Consider the following 20,292-nt stretch of genomic DNA (forward strand, 5'->3'; position numbering starts at 1 on the left):
GCTATCTCAAATTGTCTGGGTCTCGACTCGACGTAAAGAAATGTTTTTAACGTAGGCTAATTGTAGGCCTAGGCAAGGCTACTTGCTACACCCTTTATTGTGGAGTAATATCGAAATTGTGATGCTTTAGTATTGTGCACTGCAGATTCATCACCTAATTGCACCTGTTGCCCAATACCACACCTTAGACGTCATAGCCTATATAGCCTACCTTTGAAATACTCTGTCCCAATTTTTTTCTTGTCAGTCTTTAAACTTTGAACTGAAACGCATCGCATAGAGCATCGCAAGGACTATCGACAGGAATATTGTTTGCTTTTTTCATGGTTATGACTTTGAATGAAGGAAGACGGTAAGACACTGGACAAATGAAGAATTAATTAATAAAAAAAAGAACTGATAAATGAACATGTTAAACAATGAATTTTATCTGCGTTTAATTAAGCGGTTTTTGTATAACATTTAAACTCATCTCTGTTCGCAGACTGATATGCCACTTTATCGATAATTAGCCTACATTTAATGCTATAATACATTAAATGTGATAATGCTATAATATACATGTGTGTTCTAATTTAGTATATTCGTTAGAGATAAAGAAAAAACAAAACGTTGTCTGTTAACAAAGAATGGTAACAATATGGTAACACTTTACAATAAATGTACATGAATAATGTAATAATATCTGAACTAATACTTAGCCTACTTCAACATGAACTCATTAGTGAAGACATGAACAAATCATGAACCAATGAAGAGATATCCTTAACTACGGCTGGAGGATTCATGTAGACTAATAACAGCAGCCTTAGCCTACATGTTAACATTTAGGGGTAAACTAAACCAAAGTCTCTATAAGAGAAAATATTTTGACTGAAATAAATTTAAACAATTTATTATTGACATCTGCAGCATAAAGACTGGATGGCGCAGGATTGTCATTATTTTCACTGATTCTCCTTGTCAAACTAAATACTAATCCACTAATAATTGATTTTAAAAATCTTAATCTGTTTTGTGATCTTTTTCCTATAACCCCAACCTGTTGTTACTTATTGCTAGCTAAATAAAAAATAACAATAAAAAACCTGCAAAGTATAGCCAACATTTGTTAAACAGAACTTCCCACACTGGATGCGAAACGCCACGTTTTTAGAATAAGAAAATATTTCAGAATCCTGGATTATAATGCATTATTATTGTCCCAAAGCCTGGGCTACATAAAGACTAAGATTCTAAATTTTAATATAAGAAACAATGATAATATAATAAGTTAGATGTAAAATATGTATTATATAGGCTACAGATCATGGTTCTCCCACGATTCTGAAAACAAAACATTAGACAACTAAACAAAATAAAGTTAGCTTGCTTACAAAATCATAAATCAGATGTAGGCTATATACAATTGTAGTACTCCTGTAAGTAACAAGACAATGAAGAGAAGAACGCATTTGTGATGGCTTCTCGTCTCTGCATTTACTACGAAATCAATAAAAGTATATGCATACAACTGTAAACATTTTGCAGATTCAGGGTTTACAATTGCCAAAGTGACACCCTAATGGATAATTTTTATATTTAAAACACTTTAACTAGCATTTACCCTTTATCTAAATAATAACATGAGAATGATGATGTAAAACACAAACGGCCTGTAGCCTTACTCACTATTACACTATTACACAATAACATTACGATGTCCAGCAATCGATTTAAATAGTAGCCTACATTGGGTTTAATTAGTCGTTTAATGAGGTCTAATATATGTTGTTAATGGCGAGAATTTTCACGTGAAGAAATACATAGATCAGACTATTTATAAGCTTGTTTTTAAATGGTCCAGTGGCGGAATTTTTGCCAAGCGTGTCAGAGGTTCTGGTTCTAATCCGCACTCTTATAGGTTTTTATTTATTTATTTTTTAGCAAAACCGATTATGTTTATCAGTGGTTGTAGGCTATATCTATGGAATGCCAAGTCTGCCAATATTATAAATAAATAAATACATAAATCCTAAATATACAAAGAAATGTAAAAAAGAAAAAATAAATAAATAAATATATAAATAAATATACATAGAAAAGCAAAACAACGAAAATAAATAATTATTTATACATTTATTTCCTTATTTATGTATATATTTATTTTTTTCCATATTTATTTATTTATTATTTTATTTATTTATACATTTATTCATTTATACATTTATTTATTTATACATTTATTTATTTTTACATTTATTTATTTATTTATACATTTATGTATTTCTACATTTATTTATTTATTCATTTATTTATTCCTACATTTCTTCCTGCATAGGGTAATGAGGAGGGCGTGGTTTACCTCAGACATAGCAATCGAGCTCAGAGTAAGCGAAGGCGAAGGGTTGAGGCCACAGTGACACCCTGTGGCGAAATATAATAAGTATCACTCACTGACGTTGATACGGTCTGTGACTGCGAGGTATATGGTCAGAATCCTAAATCTTACTGTGTGACATGGATAGGCTACTCTTTATTCCGGACATGGCAGTAGAACATCGTTTGGTCTGGATTTGTAAAATGTCCTGGGCTAACAAACATGAAACAGGGACTCTGAAACGGAATTGATATTTTCCATTTTTCGGTCAGAACTCACAGAAAGGAAGCAGGGCACATATAGGCTACAGTGAAGTCGACGCAAGCATATTGACCAATGCTTTTGAAACGAGACCATTGCATTTGAATGTAGCCTAATTTCCAAAAACAATACTGACAGCAACAGAAACCAGGGCCGCGGGAAGAGGTTTTAGGTTGTGGGTGCTCACCACTTTTGAATAAGAAACAATATCAAGACTATAAAACTCGTCAAAAAACGTGCACACACTCCAACCACCTGCCTGCACATTACATTTTTGACTTTATTGATTCTGCTTTTATTCGTAATGCAATGGACCGGTCAATGGGACATAAATGAATCCTTAAAGGATGGGACTTTATGGGACATTTGCAATAATAAATAACTTACCGTAGCCTATTTTATAAGTCGCTCCGGAGACGCATATCAGTAAAAAAATGCGCCACGAGGAAGAAAAAAAAAATATAGCCTAAGTCGCACTGGACTAATTTGCTTTTTTAAAAAAAAAATGTTATTTCACACAAAAAAAAGTTACAGACCTCCGCTACGGACGTGAGCGCTCTAAAGCGGCACTAAAAGAATGTTTTAAAACTTTCACAGAGACCTCAAACTGAAAGCACAAAGCCTGTCTTTACATTTAATTTCGTTTTGTATTAATTGTATCTTAATTTTAATCGATGTTTCATCAACAAATTTTGATGAATTTAATAAGAAGTAGCTAAATATAGGCTATTAGAAAATAGATAATGAGGACACGGAGGCGCTGGCGAACCTGGAGCTCGTCTCATAATGAAACTCAGCGTAGGCCTATAAGGTAGCCTATTGCCTCACAGACCTGAGACATATAGATAGCTTGAAATGTCTACTTTTAAGCAGAACAATTCAAAACGAAAGAAAACAGACTGCGCTGCTTATGTAATTCGTATGAAATGTGCATTTCTCTCTGGCGCTGCGAAGATCGCGAGTCGTCAACTTCATCTGTCTAGCCGACACTGACATAAAAAATAAGCAGCGCAGTCTGTTTTCTTTCGTTTTGAATTGTTCTGCTTAAAAGTAGACATTTCAAGCTATCTATATGTCTCAGGTCTGTGAGGCAATAGGCTACCTTATAGGCCTACGCTGAGTTTCGGTTCATTATGAGACCTTCAGGTTCGCCAGCGCCTCCGTGTCCTGATTATCTATTTTCTAATAGCCTTCTTATTTATTAAAACCAGACAATTTTTTGATGAAACATCGATTAAAATTAAGATACAATTAATACAAAACGAAATTAAATGTAAAGACAGGCTTTGTGCTTTCAGTTTGAGGTCTCTGTGAAAGTTTTAAAACATTCTTTTAGTACTGCTTTAGAGCGCTCACGTCCGTAGCGGAGAACTGTCTGTAACTTTTTTTTTTTTGTAAAAAACAAAAAAACAAACAAAAAAAGTCCAGTGCGACTTAGGCTATATATATTTTTTTCTTCCTCATGGCGCATTTTTTGACTGATATGCGTCTCCGGAGCGACTTATAAAATAGGCTACGGTAAGTTATGTATTATTTTTGTGCAAATGTCCCATAAAGTCCCATCCTTTAAGGATTCATTTATGTCCCATTGACCGGTCCATTGCATTACGAATAAAAGCAGAATCAATAAAGTCAAAAATGTAATGTGCAGGCAGGTGGTTGGAGTGTGTGCACGTTTTTTGACGAGTTTTATAGTCTTGATATTGTTTCTTATTCAAAAGTGGTGAGCACCCACAACCTAAAACCTCTTCCCGCGGCCCTGGTTTCTGTTGCTGTCAGTATTGTTTTTGGAAATTAGGCTACATTCAAATGCAATGGTCTCGTTTCAAAAGCATTGGTCAATACCCCTACCTCCTGAAACATGGATCCCCCCCCCCCCCCAACCCAACCCAACCCAACCTTACCACACCAAAGAAAAAACTGTATGACACTTTACACTATCTGCACTATGGACACTTTACACACACTGCTGCATGTACACAATCCCACAAAAGACTCTGCAATATATGTTTACATGCTCATGCACTACATATCATCCTGCACTGTTCCCCAACCAGCTGCTGACTCAAATGTCTCTCTTTGCACATATTACAGTATCTTCTATTTTTATTTGTATAGCGTAAATATTTTTGTGAAGTATATAGTTTGTATTTTTTATTTTTTATTTAATTTTTTATCCTTTATTCTTTTAGTTGTATAGGGTAAATACTTATATATAGTATACTTATAGTTAAATCTGTCAGTAGGTTAGTTGTGTATAGGTTTATAGTGTTTTTTTTTACTTCATTGTTGTATGTCTGTATTTATGTAGCACTATGGTCCTGCGAGGCACGACATTTCGTTCCACTGTATGTCCCCACATGTAGCGGAATGACAATAAAGGCAAGCTCAACTTGAACTTGAACTTGATATGCTTGCGTCGACTTCACTGTAGCCTATATGTGCCCTGCTTCCTTTCTGTGAGTTCTGACCGAAAAATGGAAAATATCAATTCCGTTTCAGAGTCCCTGTTTCATGTTTGTTAGCCCAGGACATTTTACAAATCCAGACCAAACGATGTTCTACTGCCATGTCCGGAATAAAGAGTAGCCTATCCATGTCACACAGTAAGATTTAGGATTCTGACCATATACCTCGCAGTCACAGACCGTATCAACGTCAGTGAGTGATACTTATTGTATTTCGCCACAGGGTGTCACTGTGGCCTCAACCCTTCGCCTTCGCTTACTCTGAGCTCGATTGTTATGTCTGAGGTAAACCACGCCCTCCTCATTACCCTATGCAGGAAGAAATGTAGGAATAAATAAATGAATAAATAAATAAATGTATAAATACATAAATGTATAAATAAATAAATGTAAAAATAAATAAATGTATAAATAAATAAATGTATAAATGAATAAATGTATAAATAAATAAAATAATAAATAAATAAATATGGAAAAAAATAAATATATACATAAATAAGGAAATAAATGTATAAATAATTATTTATTTTCGTTTTTTTGCTTTTCTATGTATATTTATTTATATATTTATTTTTTTATTTTTTATTTTTTACATTTATTTGTATATTTATTTATGTATTTATTTATTTTTAATATTGGCAGACTTGGCATTCCATAAAATAGGGCGTCTATGTATTTATTATGTCTATGATCCGCGCCACTGATCGCAGCGGGAACGAGGAATGAATGCTCTGCTAGTTAACTGGAAATATTTTATTTATTTGTATTGGTACATTCGTACCGCGAGATGTTTCAAAACTGGTGGGGACAATATCGACCTTAGCAAATGTCCCACCCGTCCCATCCGTAAATTACGCATATGCTAGGTGGTTCTGTCCTTTTTACACTGGGGTATAGTAAGTCTATATTATTATGTTTATTGGGTCTGCGCTAAATCCTTTCAAAAAAAGAAAAAGAAAAAAGAATAGATGCGGTTGTGTTGAAGTAAGCTAAGCATGCGTGTGTGCTGCGCAATTCGACTATATTATTCATATGACTCATGAGCAGTGTTGGGGAAAGTTACTTTGAAAAGTAGGCTATTACATTCCAATGCATTACAATAGAGTTTCTCCCTTAAAAAGTAACTAATTGCGTTGGTCACTTTTTAAGAAAAGAGATTTTCTCAACATGGGGACAGGAGAGGAGTAACTTGCGTTGCTTATTTGAAAAAATAACTCTGATATTTTGTTGTAAATTTAAAAGTAATGCAACTAAGTTACTTGAAAAAAGTAATCTGATTACATAACTCCAGTCAAGTTACTTGTAATGTGTTAGCATTAACCCCAACACTGCTCATGAGCTGAGAATGTGCGCTAAATCTGAGCAGATTACATGAACTTAACCAGCAAATTGAGTGAACATAATTTGTGAAACATAACCCACCAAATTGCCTAGTGATTTGACATTGGCTGTTTCTCAATTCCAAGAACGCAAAGAACAGACTTGCGTTCTCTTTGAGACTGGTCTTGCCAGGCGACCTTGAAAGAACGAACTCGGAAGGACGCGAGAACACAGAACGCATCTTTATGAGAATTGAGATGTGCTGCGATGCTGCTTAACTGACCATCTCGGCAAATACAACACAATACAATCACAAACATAGCCTATGTCACAACCTTTTAAACATTTCTTTCATATTATTATAGACATTGTTTTCATAGTTTATATCTTTTTTATTTTACCATGTGTATTTATGAGTAGCCTATGTGTTACCATATGTTTTGTCAATGTTAAGATTCTTTTTAATATGCCAATATACTGCCGCGTCTTTATCACTTTATTAAAATGAAGCAAAAGAGACCGCCAAATGTAAACTTTCACGAGCTGTCACGTATGTTGAGCTTGCAGCGGGAATCTGTTAAGTGAGAACGAGAAGTTTAAAGCTTACAGCCTTCCGTACGTCGACTGCCCGCAACGTCTTCTGGGATTTTTAGCGGTTCGATTCTCTGCATTTGATGCATCCTCGATATCAAGGACACATCCGGGCACTTCATGCGTCCTCTGTACTTGCGTTCCCTTTCAGTCGCTCACGTTCGACGTAACGTCGACGTGACGACGTAATTGGGATCACTTCAGGGAGCCCTATCAACTTCGAGTGTCTACAGAACGAGCCAATGAACGTTGGCGTGCGTGAATCGCGTCACGCGCCCCCGCCCCGCCGCGCGGTATAAACAGGAAGCGGGCGCACGCACACATTGTCTTTCACTTCGGAGCCGAGCTTCTATGAGACTTCTGTCTATGGGAATCAGCGCTTTTGAAGACTTCAAAGGAAATCTCTCTCTGCTGGAGTGTTGGTGTGACGGCGCGATCAGCGGTGGCCGCGAGCATTGCAGCTCACAACTGCTGTTTTCACAGCACTATTGTTTGTGTCTGTGTGTGTGTGTCGGTTCGGTGGGCGTTTCCCCTGTGTGTGTTCATTCACACTGCGGCTACCCCTGGGTGCCTCAGCACTAGGAGAGTGTTTTTCCAACCTTTTTTTATTTTACTAAAAGAGCAACACAAGCGTGACCCTGCGTCTTTTTCAAGATGTCATTCCGCTTGTGCGTTTCTGGATGCCGTCGTTCTCTGGCGCCAGCAGATGGCCACAGTAGTTGCCTCTCGTGTTTGGGCATTCAACACGCTGAGGCAGCTTTTGTGGATAGTTCATGTTCCCATTGCGGGAATATGACTATCTCAGCGCTTAGATCGAGACTCGCTTACCTCAAGGGAGGTGCAGTCCCCTCGCCTATGCCCCGAACTAGTGTTTATTCTGCCCCGCAGGATAGACCTACTTCGGTGCATGACCAGGGTGATCTGAGGGTTACCGTGAGGGCTTCCCCGTCGAGCCAACCTCCGCGGGCCCCTCACGCCTCACAAGCGCTGTTGCCATTGGGGCCCCTTAGTGAACGTCTTGGTCCTTCTCCGGAACCGCCAACCGTTTCCTTTGGGGCGCCAGCTGATGACCGGATGTCGATCGCAGCATCGGAGGGGGAGCTTCAGTCCTCTGGAGATGAAGACTCGGCTGCGTTGCCCCCTTCGGGGCGTGTAGCGTTGTCCGAGCCCGATCCAGAATGGGCGGCTATGCTTTCCCGGGCCGCCGAGAAGGTTGGGCTTGCGTGGAACCCTCCACCACGTCCCGAACCTTCTCGGTTGGACGATTGGTTTCTCGGGGCGGGCCGTGCTGGTTCTCAGTGCGCCGCCCCGGTACCTTTCTTTCCGGAAGTGCATGAGGAGCTTTCTAGGACGTGGAAGGCACCGTATAGTGCCCAAAGCCGTTCTAGTGGCTCCTCCCCCCTCGCCCCCCTCGACGGCGGGGCAGCTAAGGGGTATGTGGATATCCCCCCAGTGGAGCGGGCGGTCGCGATGCAACTGTGTCCGGCGTTCCTCTTGGCGGGGTAATCCACGCCTCCCGTCCAAGGCCTGTAAGTTTTCGTCCGGTCTAACGGCGAAGGCTTACAAGGCCTGTGGACAGGCTGCTTCCGCCCTCCATGCCATGGCGCTCTTGCAGGTCCACCAGACCCAGGCGCTCATGGACATGAACGAGGGTGGTTCTGACCCAGAGCTCCTCCGGGAGCTCCGTGTGGCAACCGACCTCGCCCTCCGGGCGACGAAGGAAACCGCACGTTCAGTCGGTCAGGCGATGTCCACCTTGGTGGTCCAGGAGCGCCACCTTTGGCTCAACCTGGCGGATATGAGGGACACCTATAAATATCGGTTCCTGGATGCCCCTCTTTCCCAGGTTGGGTTGTTCGGCGACGCGGTCGAGAGCTTTGCCCAACAGTTCTCGGCCGCACAGAAGCAGACAGAGGCCATCCGGCACATCCTGCCCCGGCGGACCGCTGCTGCTCCCACCCGTCCGCCGGCTGCAGACCCTCCGTCTACTCGTCGCCGAGGTCGGCCTTCTGCGGCGTCCTCCGCTCCCGCTAAGCCCCAGCAGCAGCAGCAACCATCCAGGCCGCAGCGTGGAGCAAGCCGTAGGAAGCCGACCCCGCCCGTCCAGGCCGCTGCCAAACCAGGAGGCAAGCGACGGTGCAAACGACCCTGAGACGGGCGGCCCGGAGGTGGATCAAGTTGCTCTTCAGGAGATGGCGAAGGCGCCACTCCTTCCCCCGGTGGAGGGCCAGGCGGAGAATCTTTTGTTTCCTTTTCTTTTTGTTCTGCAATTCAATTTCAATAAAAGAGCAATTTCTGAAACCTCCGGGCCCCAAGAGGGCGCGCTTGGCAGTCGACGACGCCGCCATGCCTTGTCACTCCCGATCCCCTTTTTCATCGCCAGCAGGCAGCAGTGGCTGTGTCCTGGACGCACTAACGCCTCCGCACACTCACTCTGCCCTTCGACGGAAGCAGGTATGTGCTGCACCACACACTCAGACCCCACTTTGGGCCGCTGTGCTGTCCGAGTCGGGTCCCTGCATTCCGCCGTGCTGCCCCACCCCGGGTACGTCTGTAGTGCCGTTGGTCCCGCTTGCTCGGTCTCTGGGAGCCTGGTTAACGCTTCCCAGCCCGTCTCGCTGGCTCATCCGTACCATCAGACTCGGCTATGCGATTCAGTTCGCCCGGCGCCCCCCTGCTTTCAAGGGCATTCTGTTCACCCGTGTTTTGGCGGACAATGCCCCTGTGCTCAGGTCAGAGATCGCAGTCCTACTGGCGAAGGATGCGATTGAGCCGGTCCCTCCAGCCGATATGAAGACCGGCTTCTACAGCCCGTACTTCATTGTACCCAAGAAAGGTGGTGGGTTACGACCAATCTTGGACCTGCGCGTCCTGAATCGGTCCCTTCACAGGCTACCGTTCAAGATACTTACGCAGAAACGCATTTTCAAATGCATCCGTCCCCAAGATTGGTTTGCAGCGATCGACCTGAAGGACGCGTACTTTCATGTCTCGATTCTCCCTCGACACAGACCGTTTCTTCGCTTTGCGTTCGAGGGGCGGGCATATCAGTACAAAGTCCTACCCTTTGGGCTGGCCCTGTCGCCCCGCGTCTTCACGAAAGTCGCGGAGGCGGCCATTGCTCCCATGTGCGAGCGTGGTGTTCGCATCCTCAACTACCTCGACGACTGGTTTATTCTGGCCCAGTCGAGAGAGCAGTTGTGCGAACACTGGGACATGGTGCTCAGTCACCTCAGCCACTTAGGGCTTCGGGTCAACTGGTAAAAGAGCAAACTCACCCCCGGGCAGAGGATCTCTTTTCTCGGTATGGAGTTGGACTCGATCAACATGACAGCGCGCCTCACCGAGGCCCGTGTCCAGTCAGTGTTGAACTGCGTGAGCACGCTCAAACGCAGAACTGCGGCACCACTGAAATTGTTTCAGAGGCTCCTGGGGCATATGGCATCTGCAGCCGCGGTTACGCCGCTCGGATTGCTTCATATGAGGCCGCTTCAACACTGGCTCCACGATCGAGTCCCGAGATGGGCGTGGCAGAGCGGTTCATGCCGGGTCCAAGTGACTCCGCACTGTCGCCAAACTCTCAGCTTGTGGTCGGACCCTTCGTTCCTGCGGGCAGGTGTTCCCCTGGAACAAGTGTCCAGGCACTCTGTGGTCTCCACGGATGCCTCTGCCACCGGCTGGGGGGCCACGTACAACGGGCATGCAGCTTCAGGTCTGTGGACGGGGCCTCAACTGCATTGGCACATCAACTGCCTCGAGTTGTTAGCAGTACGTCTTGCTACTAGGCAAGCACGTATTGTCCGTACGGACAGCACAGCGACCGTTGCATACATCAACCGCCAAGGTGGTCTACACTCCCGCCGCATGTCACAACTCGCCCGCCATCTCCTCCTCTGGAGTCAGAAGCATCTGAGGTCGCTTCGTACCGTTTTCATTCCGGGCCTGCTCAACCGTGCAGCCGACGAGCTCTCACGGCAGCAGGTGCTTCGGGACCGCTCAGGTAGATCTGTTTGCCGCCCCGGACACGTCTCACTGCCAGTTGTTCTATTCCCTGACCGAGGGGACCCTCGGCACGGATGCTCTGGCACACAGCTGGCCCCGGGGCCTTCGCAAGTATGCATTTCCCCCAGTGAGCCTTCTTGCACAGACCTTGTGCAAAGTCAGGGAGGACGAGGAGCAGGTCTTGTTAGTTGCGCCGTATTGGCCCAACCGGACCTGGTTCCCGGAACTAGTGCTCCTCGCGACAGCCCCTCCCTGGCCCATCCCTCTGAGAGAGGACCTACTCTCTCAGAGACGGGGAACCCTATGGCACCCGCGTCCAGACCTCTGGAAACTCCATGTCTGGTCCCTGGACGGGACGCGGAGGTTCTAGGTGACCTACCCCCTGCGGTAGTTGACACCATCACTTCCGCTAGAGCCCCCTCTACGAGGCGCCTCTATGCGTTGAAGTGGAACCTGTTCGTTGACTGGTGCTCCACCCCCAATCTTGCTCGATCTTGAAAGATCACTCCACTCGGGGTGTTGCTTCTTCCTGGGCGCTGGCACACGGCGCCTCACTTACAGACATCTGTAGAGCTGCGGGCGGGGCGACACCTAACACGTTCGCTAGGTTTTATAGCCTACGTGTTGAGCCGGTTTCTTCCTGTGTGCTCGCTTCAACTAGCCGGTAACACCGAAGTTCCCGCTCTAGTGTCGGCTTGCTGCGCCACTCCCTTCCTAGGAATGGATATGTGCGCTTTTGCTCCAGTCGAGTTCCCCAATTGGCGAACCCCGTGAGTTCCTCCGCACCCCTTCGTCAGTCGGATGTTGCGGAGCGTCCGGCGCCAGGCCTAGTGCTCGTATGCTAGTGTAACTTGTGCTAGGCTGGGTTCCATGTGTGTGATCCCTGCGGCGATCCCATATGTATATTCTTCCACGACCAGCTCCCTGCGGTGAGCCCGTGTCTTCCCTTGGCAGAGTCTGCTCTGCCGTCACTGTCCGGTGTAGCCTCCCCCCCCTGGTGGAGCCACCCCAGTGACATTCCATATGTCGCACTGCCCTCCGGCCAGGCCATATGTGTATTCTCCACATGTTACCTCCCTTCGGGCAGGATTTGGCTCCGCAGCGTCCCTTCCCCCTGGGAAGGTACGCTTTCCCAGTGTTATCCAAGAGTTCACTGTGTGGGGTATAATGGAACAGCAGTTGAACTCCCTCTACGCATGTCTTCCGCCCCAGCAGTTGGGGGTCTGAGAGTCTTGCGTAGGGCGCTGTATGTGGCAGCAACCGTGGCGTTTTCCATGGGATCCCAATTACGTCGTCACGTCGACGTTACGTCGAACGTGAGCGACTGAAAGGGAACGTCTCGGTTACTGATGTAACCCTCGTTCCCTGAAGGAGGGAACGGGAGACGTAACGTCCCGTCGCCACCGTTGCTGACCATCGCTGCATGGCCGTCACAAACGTCGGCTCCTCAGCGAAAAGCAATGTGTGCGTGCGCCCGCTTCCTGTTTATACCCGCGCGGCGGGGCGGGGGCGCGTGACGCGATTCACGCACGCCAACGTTCATTGGCTCGTTCTGTAGACACTCGAAGTTGATAGGGCTCCCTGAAGTGATCCCAATTACGTCGTCACGTCGACGTTACGTCTCCCGTTCCCTCCTTCAGGGAACGAGGGTTACATCAGTAACCGAGACGTTCTTGAGTATTGGAATTGAACTTCGACGGTTGATGATGACGTAGTACGAGAACACAAGGACACAAGATCACTGAAGAATGCATATTGAGAAACAGCCATTGTTACCCTTCACTGGATCCACAATTTTTACCCGCATTTGTGGGGTGTTAATTTCAAACCCTGTCATTATGAAATTGCATAGAACATCTTGTGTGTGTAAAAGCAAACTGTTTAATTACGTTCTGGTTATGGCAGTATAATATAGCCTAGGCTATTAGAGCTCAACTAAAGTTGTATTTGTTGGCAAAATAGTTAGTGTTAATACAACTTGTATTTGGAATAAAAAGCTAACATTAGAATCATTGGAATTAAAGCTAACTAATTAACAGTCCCAAGCTTTACATATCAATACTTATTGCAATTAAATTAAGGTTATCATAACGCTACTTTACGAGATAGGTTGAGGCATGCGGGCAGACCTCCCAGAGATGGCTCTCTTTAGTCGTGTTCACTCTTCTAGCCAGTAGCCTATAATATACATTAATTATTTAATTATTTGAATATTTACAATTTTCCATTGTGTACCAGCCAAAACTAATATGGTCAATGTATGCTGTTCAAATCTCCTCAAGTCTATAGTTAGTCACAAGTAGCCATTTCACAGTGCTTTATATTATATTATATTATATTACATTATATTTTAATAGTGGATGGAACCAATTATGTTGTGTAACCTTCATTAGAACATTGGCACTTTTGATTTCATTAAACACATTTCACAAAAAGGTCACAATTCATGCACATTTTTATTGAAAACAAGAGAAAACTACATTAAAAGCACTGTCCTAGGCTCTTTACCTGCTTTAACGGCATCCTCTTTTCTATCCTGATCAGGAAGAATACTTATTTGTAGATATTCCAGTGTTTTTTTGTATTTTTTTTGTAGAACAATTAAAATAACAGATTTTTTTAAATTTTTTTGTAGAATTTTTTTTATTTTCAAGCAGAATGGCATTAGGACAATTGTATTCACCCTATGTAAGTACTTAAAATTATCTCTTTATAATATATGTGTTCTACAGATTTTTTTGGAATTGTTTTGTTTTTAGCTAGATATATACAAAAATTAAAAAAAAAAAATATAACACTGTGTTTCTCTTTACAGTGTGCCTGTGGTGTGCAATTCATGGAGCTGAGTAAGTGGAATTATAATTAATTGTTTGTATTCTCAATCATGTATCACACACATGCACACACACGCACGCACGCACGCACGCGCACACACACACACACACACACAATGATAATTCGTTTTTTCTCGAACTGCATCGATGATGACACTTTGGGTAAGGCTCTTAGCGTAATGCATCTGAAGTATGAATGAAATGCCGCCGGCACGAGCAAAAAAACAACAAAAAAAAAATCTGCGGCGCGAAGCGGTTTTCTATTATCTATCATTTCACTGTGTGGGGAATTGGCAAATTTGCGCCCCCTGCAGCTGCAGGCGCCCCTGCTTGCTGAGAAGATGCCGTGCACAGAAGTTGTTTGTTTGAGAAGGGGAAAGGGGAGGGGGCGCGGAGGCGCGGGCGCGGATGACAGTTCACCTCTGGGTCTCTCCCAAATGGAACGGACAAGGGGGGGAACGAGGATCCATATAGTTATCTAAGTCAGTCAGTCACACCTCGACTTTCTTCCAAATAACGCACATTTCATTCATAATATTATAAATACAGGCCTCTATATTTCCTGCACATTTTTGTTTTTCTGAATTGTCTGAATGGCTAATAAAAATAGGTAATACAAAACGATTACTTGGTCACCACCACCAAGGTGAATTGGTTTAGTCTTGACTTCTGGTCGTGACTCGTCGTGAGTGACAGTTGGTATGGGGGGGATCATGCCACTGATTACGAGTCTACTCTGCAGTAAAGATTCTGTGGCTGGCATCTCGCATTTGCAGAGGCAGCGCGTAGATTAAAAGTCTGCATTGCATTACAGAATCTAGTGGCTTGGATCTCGCATTTGCAACGTTGTGTTTTAGCGCAGCGCATCTGTGTTGTACGTCACATGTAGGCTCACTATTGGCTGACGCTGGTCATGTGTGTGATGCATGTGACGTACAAAACAGAAGCGCTGTGCTAAAACACTACGTGAACTAACTCGAGGCCCAGAGAGAAGGAAATTAATAGTAGAATAAAGTCGTTATTATTTTTTTATTTTTTTCGCACAAAAAGTATTCTCGTCGCTTGATAAATTTAAGATTGAGCCACTGTAGTCACTTGGACTATATTAACGATGTCTTTAATAACTTTTCTGGGCCAGCAAGTTTCAATCCCTTAGAAGCCTATGGAGGAGTGATCTAGCTCTCAGATTTAATCAAAAATATCTTAATTTGTGTTCCGAAGATGAACGAAGGTCTTACAGGGTTGGAACAACATGAGGGTGAGTAATTACTGACAGAATTTAAATTTTTGGGTGAACTAACCCTTTAAATAGCTACATCCCCTTGGTAAAAGCTCAACAAAAGGACTCATATCAGCGTCATTTAACCAAGTTTCAGTGATAAAAAGAAAGTCCAGCCCATACGTTACATAATAGTCATTCAGGATGAATGTTTTGTTGACAAGTGAACATGCATTTATCAAAGCCATAAGCACTGTGGTCGACTCAACGGACCGATTAGAGGAAGAAACAGCACTTAGCTTCATTGCCCCAGCTCGTCTCACAGAGCGCAAATTTGAATGCACCACGCCTCCGCGTCTCGTCTCTCTCCGTGTAGTCCAACGCAATGATGTTGATGTGGCAGGCAGAACATGTATCAAATAGGAAGGCCGCGACTCCGCCATTGGTCTAACTCCACTATTCAGGATCCTTAATTTCTTAAGTTTCACCAAGACTCCAGCCCGTATGCCTCGTCTCCTGCGGCGTCTCCTCTTCCAGCACGCGCATCCAGTTACTTGACAGACTTTCATCGGCGGCTGGAACATGCATGGCTGTTCTGCGAACAATTTCAAGTTCAAATCACGGCTGCACATATCCAAAGCCATAGATCGTAGACTTAGCAACGAAAGGCGATCATAGATCAACTGTGACCAATCCAAATGATTGCTAAAACATAAAAGTAAAACAAACAAACAAAAAACAGACATCCTAAATGTGGAGCGACTTTGACTACAGCCCAGAGAACCACGTACCTGGGAGTGGTGTGGGACTCGGTCACTATGCGGGTACAATTGTCTACTGCATGAATCGAGTCCATCCTGGCCACGGTGACCAGGATAAAAGCTAGGCCAAGCCATCACTGTAAAACACTTTCAAAGAGTGCTAGGGCTCATGACAGCAGTGTCCAACATCATTCCATTTGGCCTGCTGCACATGTGTAGAATCTTTGTGGAAAAAAGCTTGGTTTCTGTCCCAAGGCCCCGTGCTGGGAGCGTCATGTCGCCGGAAAGCCGCTTCGACAGACGCCTTCCTCAAGGGCTGGCAGGGCTCTGAGGAGCTTCTTTCCAGACCTCAGGGGTCACCACACAGACAATGTGTTGGTGGTCTCCTACTTGATTCATCAGGGGATTCTGAATTCGTGACCTCTATCCAGATTGGCGCATCAGATCCTCCTGTGGTCCCAGGGGAAACTGCTATATCTCAGAGCAATGCACGTCCCAGGAGACCAGAATCAGAGAGCATACATCCTGTCGAGGCAGGGGCTGAGGCCCGGGGAATGGAGACTTCACACCGAGGTGGTGAAGTCGATATGCGAGAGCTTCGGCCCAGTGGAAGTAGATTTGTTCGCGTCTCGACATGTCCCACTGTCCACTTTGGTTTTCTCTTATTGCCCCATTGGGGTTGGATGCCATGGTACAGATGTGGATGAGGCCACGCCTTTGGGCCTGGCCCCTGAGGGGGCTCAGTACCTAGAGGCTGGCCTGTCAGCTGGAGTGGTTGAGACCATACTCAATTCCAGAGCTCCTTCTACGAGGAGATTGTATGGCCTAAAGTGGAATGTGTTTCCACTTGGTGTAGAGAGCGTGAGGTGGGCCCAGTTAATTGCCCGGTTGGCTTCAGTGCTGGAGCTCCTCCAAGATCGCTTCTCGGTTGGTCTTACCTTGTCCACACTCAAGGTGTACGTGGCTGCCATTGCAGCTTTCCACGCTCCTCTGGGTGATGGGCCTCTGAGGAGACATCAGCTTGTCATACATTTCCTCCATGGGGTTCAGAGGATGAGACCTGCGGCTCGTACCAGAGTTCCCACATGGGACCTGGCAGTGGTTCTCGAAGGGCTGGTCGAGGCCCCCTTCGAATCTCTTGAGTTGGCTGAGGCCAAGAACCTTTCCCTCAAGTTTGGCGGCGGATGAAGAAAGACATTCTGCTCTGCACTGTCAGAGCTCTCAAGATATATGTCCAGAGGACTTCTTCATGGCTTAAGTCAGACCAGTTGCTGGTGTGCTTCGGGTCGCCCAAGAAGGAGCTTCCCGCATCCAAACAGACCATCAGTAACTGGATCGTTCAGGCTATCTCTATGGTCTTTCAGGTGCGCAGCTTGTCTTCACCTTTGGCCGTGAGGGCTCATTCAACCAGAGGCATGGCGTCCTCTAGAGCCCGCCTTTTAGGGAACCCGATCCAAGAAGAGTGCGATGCATCAGGATGGGCCACCCCTCATATTTCTATCAGATTCTATAGCCTGGACATTCCTTCTACGCCAGGCACTCTAGTGTTCTAGTCTTAAGTGTGCCTGTGCACAGCTTCACACTGGGACAGGAAGAGCTCGTTGTGGCATAGTGGGTACTCGTTCTCCAAAGTGTCGTCATCGATGCAGTTCGAGTTCCCTTGAAAGGGAACGTCTCGGGTTACAACTGTAACCCTTGTTCCCTGAGAAGGAAATGAGACACTGCGTCCCGTCGCCACGCCTTTCCCTGCCTGGGAACGACTTGCTTCATCGCAGAAGCTAATTATGTTGTGTGCCGGCGTCCCTTTGGAGCTTCCGTGTATGCCGTCACATGTTACATCAATACGCAGCACCAATCAGGATTGGATTAGTTTCATTCATATTTCTGATACGTTACGCGAAGGGCATTCCCCAAAGTGTCGTCATCGACGCAGTGTCTCGTTCCTTTCTCAGGGAACAAGGGTTACAGTCGTAACCCGAGACATTCTCTAAATTATAAATACATATAATTTTATACATGAAATATATAGAGATATCATATATATTTTATTGTTTTATATACAATATAATATAATATAATATCATTTTGTTTTAAATTAGTGCTTCAACAACTGCAGAAACCACTACTACAACCACAACTCCAACTTCATTTGACTCTGCAACAACTGCAACTGAAACAACATATACAGCATCCACTTCAACAACAGTTATAACTTTAGAAACTACAACACATGCTTCGACAACAATGCCTACAACTTCAGAAACAAAAACTGCATCTTCAACAACAAATATAGCATCAACAACCCTAACTGAACCTTCCACTACTACATTAGCTCCAACGTCCTCTGCAGCACAAAGTACAACAACAGCTCCGACAACAATGCCACCTGTAACCACAACTACTGAAGCTGTCACAACAACAAATGTTAGTCCAGAAACCTCAACTGTTGTTTCAACTACAATTTCTACAACTTCAGAAACTTCAACTGCTCCTCCAATCACTACAACTATAGCTGAACCCACAACAATAAATGTTACTCCAGAAACCTCAACTGTTGTTTCAACTACAATTTCTACAACTTCGGAAACTTCAACTGCACCTCCAACCACCACAACTATAGCTGAACCCACAACAACAAATGTTAGTCCAGAAACCTCAACTGTTGTTTCAACTACAATTTCTACAACTTCGGAAACTTCAACTGCACCTCCAGCCACCACAACTATAGCTGAACCCACAACAACAAATGTTAGTCCAGAAACCTCAACTGTTGTTTCAACTACAATTTCTACAACTTCAGAAACTTCAACTGCTCCTCCAACCACCACAACTATAGCTGAACCCACAACAACAAATGTTAGTCCAGAAACCTCAACTGTTGTTTCAACTACAATTTCTACAATTTCGGAAACTTCAACTGCACCTCCAACCACCACAACCATAGCTGAACCCACAACATCAATTGGCCTCACAACAACTCAAGATCCCACAACCACTGTAGTGACTACAGAAACAACACCTCTTACTTCAACAGTGGTGCCCACAACTTCAGAAAGTACAACATCAGAAACTACAGCTACAGCTTCAACAACCATAACTTCATTGCCCACTACTACGACATCAGCTCCAACTTCATCTGAATCTCCAACGTCAACAACAGTTACAACTTTAGAAACTACAACACTTGCTTCAACAACTATGCCTACAACTTCAGGAACAACAACTGCATCTTCAACAACAAATATAGCATCAACAACCCTAACTGAACCTTCCACTACTACATTAGCTCCAACGTCCTCTGAAGCACAAAGTACAACAACAGCTCCGACCACAATGCCACCTGTAACCACAACTACTGAAGCTGTCACAACAACAAATGTTAGTCCAGAAACCTCAACTGTTGTTTCAACTACAATTTCTACAACTTCAGAAACTTCAACTGCTCCTACAACCACCACAACTATAGCTGAACCCACAACAACAAATGTTAGTCCAGAAACCTCAACTGTTGTTTCAACTACAATTTCTACAACTTCGGAAACTTCAACTGCACCTCCAACCACCACAACTATAGCTGAACCCACAACAACAAATGTTAGTCCAGAAACCTCAACTGTTGTTTCAACTACAATTTCTACAACTTCGGAAACTTCAACTGCACCTCCAACCACCACAACTATAGCTGAACCCACAACAACAAATGTTAGTCCAGAAACCTCAACTGTTGTTTCAACTACAATTTCTACAACTTCAGAAACTTCAACTGCTCCTCCAACCACCACAACTATAGCTGAACCCACAACAACAAATGTTAGTCCAGAAACCTCAACTGTTGTTTCAACTACAATTTCTACAACTTCGGAAACTTCAACTGCACCTCCAACCACCACAACTAAAGCTGAACCCACAACATCAACTGGCCTCACAACAACTCAAGATCCCACAACCACAGTAGTGACCACAGAAACAACACCTCTTACTTCAACAGTGGTGCCCACAACTTCAGAAAGTACAACATCAGAAACTACAGCTACAGCTTCAACAACCATAACTTCATTGCCCACTACTACGACATCATCTCCAACTTCATCTGAATCTCCAACTTCAACAACAGTTACAACTTTAGAAACTACAACACTTGCTTCAACAACAATGCCTACAACTTCAGGAACAACAACTGCATCTTCAACAACAAATATAGCATCAACAACCCTAACTGAACCTTCCACTACTACATTAGCTCCAACGTCCTCTGAAGCACAAAGTACAACAACAGCTCCGACCACAATGCCACCTGTAACCACAACTACTGAAGGTGTCACAACAACAAATATTAGTCCAGAAACCTCAACTGTTGTTTCAACTACAATTTCTACAACTTCAGAAACTTCAACTGCTCCTCCAACCACCACAACTATAGCTGAACCCACAACAACAAATGTTAGTCCAGAAACCTCAACTGTTGTTTCAACTACAA

General features: G+C 44.4%; 1 long non-coding RNA gene across 1 annotated transcript; it reads left to right on the forward strand.

Annotated features, from left to right (window-relative positions):
• The first annotated feature begins 262 nt into the window (after positions 1-262).
• Positions 263-18,282, forward strand: LOC309493584. Its single transcript, XR_014204005.1, has 4 exons — positions 263-352; positions 13,637-13,689; positions 13,817-13,847; positions 17,915-18,282. It is a non-coding gene; the product is annotated as an uncharacterized lncRNA (long non-coding RNA).
• Positions 18,283-20,292: the final 2,010 nt, after the last annotated feature.

This window comes from Leuciscus leuciscus (genome assembly GCF_965113295.1).
Source record: "Leuciscus leuciscus genome assembly, chromosome: 3".
NCBI lineage: Eukaryota > Metazoa > Chordata > Actinopteri > Cypriniformes > Leuciscidae > Leuciscus > Leuciscus leuciscus.